General features: G+C 38.3%; 1 long non-coding RNA gene across 1 annotated transcript; it reads left to right on the forward strand.

The window, feature by feature from the left end:
* Positions 1 to 4,840: 4,840 nt before the first annotated feature.
* LOC144316836 (uncharacterized) lies at positions 4,841 to 8,011 on the forward strand. Its single transcript, XR_013382678.1, has 2 exons — positions 4,841 to 5,138; positions 7,586 to 8,011. It is a non-coding gene; the product is annotated as an uncharacterized LOC144316836 (long non-coding RNA).
* The last annotated feature ends 3,048 nt before the right edge of the window (positions 8,012 to 11,059 follow it).

An 11,059-nucleotide genomic window follows, 5' to 3' on the forward strand; every position in this document is an offset into this window, starting at 1 on the left:
ATAGTATAATTGTGTAGACGTTGCATAATAAGGCATTTACTATCATCTAGTTGTCATTCTCTTGGCAACCACTCTCCATGCTCCCATTGACACTCAGAGTTCAGTCACAGTATCAAAGGCCTTGGAGTTTTCAGATAAGCAAAGAATAGAGAAAACAAATATATTGAAAACAAAGCATGAGTGAAAACCAAATATTGATATTTAAAAATGAGCATTTTCAATTAATCTTTGGTAACATATGTATACATTTACAATAAGGTTTCAAGGTGTCATTTAGCTACTTTTTAGTTTCCAGAAGTGTTTTCCACAAGACACTTAAGCTAAATTCACTAGATGTAATCTACAAAATAAAATTAACCTTTTCTGGCTTCAAATTAGCTCTTTAACATTTGCCAATTGTAAGAATTGGAATGGGGTTTTTCATTTTTAATTACATTATATTCTCAACCATCTCTTTGCCTATAATGGCATCAAGTTTTAATCCTTAACTCTATATATTCTAAGAGTAAAGCTCATATTAAAGTTGAAAGATAATTTTAGGTATTAGATTTTATTTTATAATAATATAATATTAGGTATAAATTAGTGAGAAAACAAAGCTTGCCTAGTTTTATCATTTTTTTCCATGAGTGACATTTAAAGTAAACAATGAAGACTGAGTGAAGATTCAAAACTATCAGAAGCTGATGCTTCATGTTAATGTAATTTAAAATGCTTAAGAAAACATTGGTGACATAGGAAGCTCCTGAACTTACTTCCTTTCATGAACACACAAAATCTACAGCCGCAGACAGAACAATTCACTCTGATACAAATCCAGAAACTGAGTGACTGAACATTTCTGGAAAATGAGAGAAAAATCCACATTGTGGCAGGAAAGAGAGGCTGAGACACAATCTTGTCATAAGTCCCAGCCTTGACGAAGTGACACACTATAGAGAGGAATCTCACAATTCCCAGCTTCTCCTTAGGGAGTGGTGGTTTTGTTTTTTTGTTTTTTTTTTTTTGGGGGGAGTGGTGGTTCTGGACCCCACATATGGCACTCCAACTTCTAAGGCTTCCATGTGAAGATGGGCTTCCAAAACATCTAGCTTTGAAAGCCAATGGGGCTTGCATCAACAAGACCCAGAAGGCTACAGCAAATGAAGAGACAGTTCTTAAAAGGCTTGTGCAGACTCACTGTGGCAAATTCCCAAGGATCTAGATCAGAGGCTGCAAATTGAAACACACCCAATCTTTTCATTAGAGGCCTGTTTGTTCATTTCAATAGCTACGGACTGAGGGAGCAGTCTTAATACTGTAATACTCTTCAGAAACCACGAACTTGATAGGTGCCATCTTTGCACTCTCCCTTTGTCTTGCTTCAGGATGGAGGCATCTCCTGTAAAGGAACTTATACATACATCTGGTGCCATGTTTCATTTTTTTTTTTTTCAGTTGTCACCCAGATGATACTTCTTGATTGCATGGCTCCAATGGCCAACAGGGCTTAATTAAATTCATGTGTTCCATAGGACTGTAATAAACAAAAGTTGCTACCCAAGTATGCACCTTAAAATCATCTGGCATCCAGGTGTTGACTGAGCTCTACCTCTTTGGGACACTGACAGGTTTTGGCCCACTTTCAATGACTGGGGCCATTAAGAGCACACTAAACAGTTTCACAAAGGATTGAAAGACAATCAAGAGCAAGGGCAACGTTGAATAAGATTTATCTGTTATACAGAGGCCTCTTCTTCAAAACTGGAAGAGGTGGCTGTTTTGTCTAATCCATAGAAACTAGCAGAGAAAGGCAAGGAAAATGAAGACCCAGAGGAATGTGTTCCAAACAATAGACCAGCATAAAGCCCCAGAAAAAGACTTTAATGAAATGAAGATAAGTGGTTTCCTTTATAAAGAGTTCAAAATAATGGTCTTAAAGATGCTCTCTGTGGTCAGGAAAATAATTAATGAACAAGTAAAAATTTCAATAGGGAAATATAAAATATAAGAAAGTACCAAACTGAAATCACCGACCTGAAAAAATGTAAAAATAGAGCAGAAGAATTCAATAGAAAGGTTCAACTGCAGTCTAGTGAAGCAGAAAACAGGATCAGGAACTTCAGCACAAGGCAACAGATCTCATCCAATAAGAGGAGCAAAAAGAAGGATAAGAAAGGAAGAAGATAGCTTAAAGGTATTTCTAGCACAACATCAAGTGGGCCAATATTTGTGTTCTAAGCATCCCAAAAATAGAAGGGAGAGAGAGAAAGAGGCATAAAATGTATTGAAAGAAATGATGAGTGAAAATTTGTAACTTGGAGAAGGACACAGACATACAGATTCAGGAAACCTAGAGAGTTCCAAATAAGATGGACGCCAAAAGACCTACACCAAAACACATTATAATCAAATTGTCAAAAGTTAAAGACAAAGAATCTTAAAAGCAGTAAGAGAAAAACAATTCATTATGTACAAGAGAACCACCCTCTCCCCGCATAAGACTCAGCAGGTTTTTCAGGAGAAGTTTTATCAGCCAGAAGGGTGGCATGATATAATTGAATGCTGAAAGAAAAAACTCCCAACCAAGAAAGAGTACTCTCCCTGGCAAAATCTTCCTTCAGAATTAAAGAAAAAACAAAGTTCTCCAGATAAGCAAAAGCTAAAAGGGTTTAGCTCTCTACTAGACTGGCTTTATAAGAAATGTTTAAGGCACTTCTTTAAACTGAAACAAAAGTGTTCCTAATTAGTAACAAGAAAACATATGAAAGCATAAAGCCTACTTCTAAGGTAAAATATAGTTAATGTAAGATAATCTAACGTAATGGTGGTAGATTCATAGCCTCTAAATTCATAAATTAAAAAATAATTCCATTTACAATTACATCAAAAGGAATACAATACCAAAAATTAATTTAAGCAAGGAGGTGAAAGACTTGTACACTGAAAACTGTAAGACACTAATGAACGAAATTTAAAAAGACAGAAATAAATGAAAGAAATTCCATGTTCATGAATTGGAAGCATTGATATTGTTGAAACTTCCATACTCCCCAAAGCAATCTGCAGACAATGCATTTCCTATTAAAATTCCACTGTCATTTTTCACAGAAATAAACAATCCTTTTTTTTTTTTTTTTTTTTTTTAAATTTATGACAGTCACAGAGAGAGAGAGAGAGGCAGAGACATAGGCAGAGGGAGAAGCAGGCTCCATGCACCGGGAGCCCGATGTGGGATTCGATCCCGGGTCTCCAGGATCGCGCCCTGGGCCAAAGGCAGGCGCCAAACCGCTGCGCCACCCAGGGATCCCAGAAATAAACAATCCTAAAACCTGGATGCAACCGCAAAAGACCCTGTATAGCCAAAGCAATCTTGAAAAAGAAGAACAAAGCTGAAGGCATCTCACTTATAAATTTCTTTTTTTTAAAGGTTTTATTTATTCATGAGAGACACAGAGAGAGAGGCCGAGACACAGGGAGAGGGAGAAGCAGGCTCCCTGAAGGGAGCCCAAAGCAGTACTCCATCCTAGGACCTCAGGATCACGACCTGAGCCAAAGGCAGACACTCAACCACTGAGCCACCCAGGAGCCCCTCACTTATAAATTTCAAGCTACACTGCAAAGCTATAGTTAACAAAACAGTAAGGTACTGGCATAAAAACAGACACAGAGATCAATAGAACAGAATGGAGAGCCAGAAATAAACCCACACGTGTATAGTCAGATACTTTACAACAAAGGTATCAGGAATACACATGGGGGAAAGGACATTCAAATGGTGCTAAGGGAACTGGATAGCCACCTGCAAGAGAATGAAAATGGACCATTATCTTAACCCAAATGCAAATTAATTAAAGACTTGACAGTGAAACCTGGAACCATAATCCCCCAGGAGAAAACAGAGGGTAAGGTCCTTGACATTGGTCTTAATGAGTTTCTGGATTCAACACGAAAAGCAAGGGCAGGGATCCCTGGGTGGTGCAGCGGTTTGGTGCCTGCCTTTGGTCCAGGGTGCGATCCTGGAGACCCAGGATCGAATCCCACGTCAGGCTCCCGGTGCATGGAGCCTGCTTCTCCCTTTGCCTATGTCTCTGCCTCTCTCTCTCTCTCCCTGTGTGACTATCATAAATAAATTAAAAAAAAAAAAAAAAAAAAAAAAAAGAAAAGCAAGGGCAACAACAGCAACAAAATACAAGTGGGACTATATCAAATAAGAAAGAAGCAAAGGAAATTATCAAAAAAAAGGAAATGGTAGAAGTTGTTTGCAAGTCATGTATATGATGGGGGATTAATAGCCAAAGAAAATAGTAACAATCTGATTTAAAAATGGGCAGATCTGAACAGATATTTTTCCAAAGAAGACAACAGATGGCCAACTGGTGCCTGAAAATGCGCTCAACATCATTAGTCATCAGAAAAATGCACAGATCAGGGAAAACCACAATGAGAGACCATCTCCTACCTGTTAGAATGGCAATTATTAAAAAAGACAAGCAGTAACAAGTGTTAATAAGAATGTGGAGAAAAAAGAACCCTTAGGCACTGCTGGTGGGGAAGTAGATTGGTGTTGCAAGTATGAAAAATAGTATAAAATTTTCTCAAAAAATTAAAAATAAAACTACCATATGATCCCATAATTCCACTTCTGAGTATTTTTTCTGAAGGGAATTAGGTCACTATCTCAGAAAGATATTTGCAGCCCCATGTTCAATGCAGCAGTATTTACGATAGCTAAGGAATGGAAGCGATGTGAGCATCCATCAGTGGATGAATGGGTGAGGAAAATGTGATATATACATATATATACATACATAGGTATCAATATGTATAAAATGGAATCTTATCAGCCATAAAAAAATAAAATCCTATCAGTTGCCATGGTTCATGGATGAACCTTGAGGGCTTTATGCTAAGAGTCCACCTTCTAATTCTAGAACAAAGTGGATTTTGCTGCCTTTCCAGGTACAAGGCTGCTAAACTAGTTAGGAAAATAATTTATTTCAGGCAGTTAAAATATATGGTAATTTAAAAGCCTCTGCTTATTAGGTTGATCAACCGAATTGTTAAAGTCTGACATTTTTAGAAAAGGAAATAAAATGAACAATTATACAGCCACTCTGTGGTCTGGCGGAAACGGCTTCTCCAGCAACAGTACCAAAGTAAGTAATAGTCTTTTTTAGCAGGTCCACTGTAAAAGAACACATCTTTTCTTTGAGAGTCCTCGTGTTCCCAATCCCCATAGTTTGCCTATTAACATTTGCCTTTCAATGCATGAGTCTCCGTGTAGGCAAGCCCAAGTGGTAACTATTTCCAAAGCAGCAACTTTGGAAATAGTTAGTGACTTCTTGACTTAGAGAAGCGTCTCGTAGTTGCTGACATTAACTCCCAAGAAATAACTACCTACTACTTTGAGAAGTAAACCTGTTAAAAAACAAAGTTTTAATGATAGATGAAACTGAAAAACCTAGTGACATTTTAGCAAAAACAGTGACTAGAGTTTTAGACCAACTTAAAAATCAACGTGTTTCAGTAAACTGATGTTTGGGGAGTCATGATCATTGTTTTCTATTTCAAAAGTATTGGGTTTAGAAAGCAGTTGTATGATAATGCCTTGATACGTTTGTCTCTTTCCATGCATTTTTAAATAACCAGTAATCAATACTTTAATAAAAATTTTTCTTTGGTGTAAAAAAAAAAGAGTTATTGCCAATCTCTTACTAATAAAGAAGCGGGTTTTACAAGTTTAAATAATTCACCAGCTGGTAAATAAGAAATTTGCACCCTGGTGTATTATTTTAAAGCCCATGCCCTTCTCCTGAACACACCATCCTCTTACATACTGAAATGTATTTTCTAGAAAAGTCTGAAATCTAGTGTCAGCCCTTTGCTTTCTCTTGGAATGTGTTGACTGACTCAGCATTAATCAAATCTGAAGATTGCAAACTAGCGTAACTTGCTCACTAGTTTAAATAGAAGAGAAAAATATTAAATAGAAGATAGCTTGGGTCTCGGGACTTTATAACAGATTAGCTGTAGCCAGAGGAAAAACATGCACCCAAGGCTCTCGCCCACAGATCAGGAAACATACTCTGTCTCCGTGGAAAGGAGTGAACACTGGTGAGAGGGATGGCTCAATATGGAAATTAAGCATTATCTTCCCATCCCCAAAGAGTGTGGGAAGAAAACAGAAGTAGACCTGGGGCCAAGCATTCTGGACACTTTCAAACCCTCACCTCCTGTACATTAACAGATCTAACCTGAAATATTTCTCATGAAAAATCATCTTAAAAACTCATTTTCCCCTTTATTTTAAAGGCATTTTAATTGCTGTGACTTCTACTGATTTATCTTAAAGCATATTTAATATATTCAACCTTAAAAAGCCTCAGTGTATCAACATAGTAAATTTTTTTTTTAAGATTTTATTTTATTTACTTATTAGACACACACACACATACACACACACACACACACAGGCAGAGGAAAAAGCAGATTCCATGCAGGGAGCCCAACGTGGGACTCGATCCCAGGGTCTCCAAGATCACACCCCGGGCCAAAGGCGGCGCTAAACCTCTGAGCCACCAGGGCTGCCCACAACATAGTAAATTAAAATTAAAGCCTTCTTCCCCACCTCTCTTCATTTATATCTCTTGGCCCCTCATTCAATTTTTTTCAAGTGGTGCAAATTTCCGGAATTTGTACATAAAACAGTGTAAATAAATGAATAAATAAAACCCGTGTTCTTTGCACAAATGAGATCATGCTGACTGCTCCTCACTGTTTTATTTTTTTACTGGAAAATTTTCTTGAAATTCTTTGATGTTAGGATATATTGATCTGAAGCATTCTGCTTAAAGGATATGTAGTATGTCATTTAATAAATTTACTATAACTGTAAGCATTATTTTCTGTTATAAGCTATTGGCAATAAGGCAACAATGGCATCTTAGGAATGTTTTTCGGGCAAAATTTATGATTTTACAAATAAATTTGTAGAGAGGAAATGAATTAAAGTCAACGAGTCATATATTGCCAAATGATACTTAAAATAGTTTTCAGGGGTTTATATTTTTGTCATAAAACTGAATTAAGGTTTCTGTTTTCTCTAAACCACTGTCACAGCAAACTCTATAACTTATGTTAGCTCCTTATGTAGAAAATGCTACTTCACTGTTGTATGAATTTATGATTCTTTCAGTGTGTTTATGCACTTTTCCTAGTTTTCTGATTACTTATATTTGTTACTGATTTTTTTTTAAAGATTTTATTTATTTATTCATGAGAGACACAGAGAGAGAGGGAGGCAGAGACACAGGCAGGGGGAGAAGCAGGCTCCGAGCAGGGAGCCCCATGCGGGCCTCAATCCCAGGACCCCAGGGTCAAGACCTGAGCCAAAGGCAGGCTGAGCCACCCAGGGATCCCTGTTACTGATTTTTATGTGAGGAATTGGTCAATAAAATTTAAATGTAAAAACTTCTTATGTATAAGTATCATGTAATGAACATATAATTTTATATGCAAAATACATAGAATTTGGTTGAAAAATAAACATTTTAACAACTGTGTATTAATTTGAATTTACATGTAATAATTTTATCTTTTCCAGGTTCATTTTCACAGACCATATAGGAAACTTTAATGAAGACACATTTTGTAAGGAAGCAAGTTCTAGCGCTTTCTCAAATAATCCTTGAAATCTTTAATCCAGCATTTCGGGGTGTTCCCATTTAATTAACTAAAAATGAACAATTCTAATTTGTTGAGCAATGGTAATTTCAAAATTGTAATCTGAGCATGATCATACAGTTTCCTCGCTTCTGATATTTTCGATTTATACTCATTAGTGCGGATTTTTATCCTTGCATTCTAACTTTAAACTCAAATTAATGCTATGATTATCTTGCTCGATTAATAATTCTTGATTTTTAGGCTTATCAATACTTAATATGTTTAGGATCTAAAGAAAATGACACCAGGCTATTATAAATCCCCGTGAAATCAATAAGCAGAAATTAAATGTATTCGGCTCGTTTGTTGTTCTTTTACGTAGCTTAATTTTGTGCAACTTAGAGCAATATGTCTTGCTGATTTATAACCAAAACCCAGAACATTTTATTTATTTATTTATTTATTTATTTATTTATTTATTTATTTATTTATTTATTTTTAGTTTATTTTTTATTGGTGTTCAATTTGCCAACATATAGCATAACACCCAGTGCTCATCTCCTCAAGTGCCCCCCCTCATTGCCCATCACCCAGTCACCCCCACCCCCCACCCACCTCCCTTTCCACCACCCCTTGTTTGTTTCCCAGAGTTAGGAGTCTCTCATGTTCTGTCTCCCTTTCTGATATTTCCCACTCATTTTTGCTCCTTTCCACTTTATTCCCTTTCACTATTTTTTATATTCCCCAAATGAATGAGACCATGTAATGTTTGTCCTTCTCCAATTGACTTATTTCACTCAGCATCATACCCTCCAGTTCCACCCAGGTCGAAGCAAATGGTGGGTATTTGTCGTTTCTAATGGCTGAGGAATATTCCACGTATACACAGACCACAGCTTCTCTATCCATTCATCTTTCGATGGACACCGAGGCTCCTTCCACAGTGTGGCTATTGTGGACATTGCTGCTATGAACATCGGGGTGCAGTTGTTCAACCCAGAACATTTTAAAATGAAATACTGATGGTCGACTAAAATCTTTAAAGCTCCTACAGCAGAACTGGCACATAGAGTAGGACACCCACCTGCTTTGTGTCTTGGTGCGCGTGTGCTGCCACCGACTGCAGTTTGAAGCGCTCACATGCAGATCCCCACTCTGCTGCAGACTTGGTAATGTAGACTTGGGGGCTCCAGCTTGTCCTGGTGCTGGCTTTCAGGAGGGGGTGACTTCCAGGCCTGAAATCAAAGTTTCATGGGCAGGTTGTCCTTAGGGCCTCACCCGCAGCCACATCTACCCTCTAACTGTTGGAAAAGAAATGCTCCTACCCTCTCTCTCTCTCTCTCTCTTTTTAATTTATTGAAGTTCAATTTGCCAACATATAGCATAACACCCAGGGCTCATCCCTTGCTCTCTTTCTGATGTAAGTGGTGTCCACATCATGGCCCGAGGGATCCTTCCAATTATAAGTCAGATCATGTTTCTGCTCTGCTCAAACCTAAAGTGGCTTGCTACCTCTCCCAGGGCAAAACCCACAGCATTTCCACACATGTGTGTGCTCACACCACTGACAAGATCTGGGTCCCTCACTGCCTCCGCCCGGCTCTCCTCCGGCTCCCCCCTTCCACACTGGCCTCCTTTGCTCTTCCTCAAACACTAAAGCACACCCGGGATGCAAGATTTTTGGAGCATTGTTTCCTTTGTGTGAAAAAAAAAATAAAATGCTCTTCCCCCGAGTCACTGCCTGTGTCACCTCTCCACCTCCTACTGGTCCTTTTCCAATGTCACCTTCTCTGACTTGTCGGGATATTCTTGGACTTTTTGTATATTTTTGCGCCCACTCAACACTCTCTATCCTTTTTATGCTGCGGTATTTTTTTTCCCTTCATCATCACTTATCTCCACCCATCACACGCTGTGTTACTTTCTTTGTTTCTTATCTGCCTTCCTGAACCAGTGTGGGAGCTCTATGATGGCACAGCTTTATTTTCTATCATAGCTGCATCCCCAGGACCCAGGCCAGAAGTTTTAGTAAGCACTCAAATATCGTCTTATTTGATTGGCTAAATGAAAAAAAAAAAAAAAAACCCTGAAAGTTTCAATAAATAAAAAAAGAATCGATGGAGGTTTCAAATGCTACATAGAGATTTGTTTTAATAGGACAACTATAGGCATATGCTATGGATACTGGAAAAAAAGAGTGGAAATCGCCTGACAAAGTGCATAACACATTTCAGAAGACAAAATCAGAGTAAGCAAGGCATTGTCGCTGTCCCATCTGATCACCAGTACATAGTTCAGGAAAATACTTACGCAAATAAAGCAAAAGTAATAAAATGGAATAGGACAAAAAGTAAATTAATTAACTATAGTGGGTGGAGGGAGTAGCATCCCTTAGACGCCTCTAATATGGTGATCTTTGGAAAAGTGGAAAGTACTGGGGCCACGGCCACAGAGGGAGCAGTTAGGAAGCAGTTAGGAAGTCACACTTGTCTGTGAGAAGTGACACTGATGCGTGCAGGATGGGGGCCAGCTCTGCCCAACTGAGAATTCAAAAAAAAAAAAATCATTTTGGACCCATAATACACTTCATTGCAAAGATGCAGAGAAAGGTGAATGAATAGAAAGTTTTTCAGTAATAAAACTGTGTTTTTCAAACCGTGCTTTTATTTTGTATGTCCTATATTATTCCTACACGTATCAGCTGGCTGCAATTTGATCTGTAGACTCATTAGTACAGGAATGATTCTGTACTGCTCCTAATTAGTGTAGAGTATGTTCTTTCTGCATTTAAAGGAGGCATAGAACTAATAAGTGAGCCCCCCGTTCCTCTCTGCTCCTACGCCCCAGTCATGTCCTTACGTTCGGACTCCGCTTCCATAGGCCGCACGTTGGTCTGATGGAATCTCAAGATCCTGTATGATTTCAGTCAAAACAAAGGAAGGAGAGAGAGAGAGAGAATCACAGGAGGAGTGATTCTGAATTGGTTTATTGTTTTAGGATTTCGCACCAGAACCTCATCTCCTGAAATCCTTTTAGTCCTGAGTTTCTGAGTGAGTGGATCTGAGAAATATGTATTTAATTAATTGGTGAACAGAGACTGAAATCAGAACCTTTACAAATTAATGAAATAAAGTCACACCACCCACCTAATCTCTAAAACTTATGGAATTCCAAGGAGCAGAATGTTTGGGGTGCTTAGCCTTGCATGCTGGGACCTGAAGCCACGCACCCATCTGCAACGTGCCTGGCATTTCTAGGGGTGTGCATCCCTTCAGCATTCTAATTAGTTCTAATGAACCATTCACTCCTTGTTTTACCGTTTGGGCTCCTTTTGGCATTACACCCACATAGTGTGAGTCTATGTGGGGTACCCAAACAATGGGGTAACGACCTCAGCTACACTTTTGGTGGA

Source organism: Canis aureus, chromosome 1 (assembly GCF_053574225.1).
Source record: "Canis aureus isolate CA01 chromosome 1, VMU_Caureus_v.1.0, whole genome shotgun sequence".
In the NCBI taxonomy this organism is placed as follows: domain Eukaryota; kingdom Metazoa; phylum Chordata; class Mammalia; order Carnivora; family Canidae; genus Canis; species Canis aureus.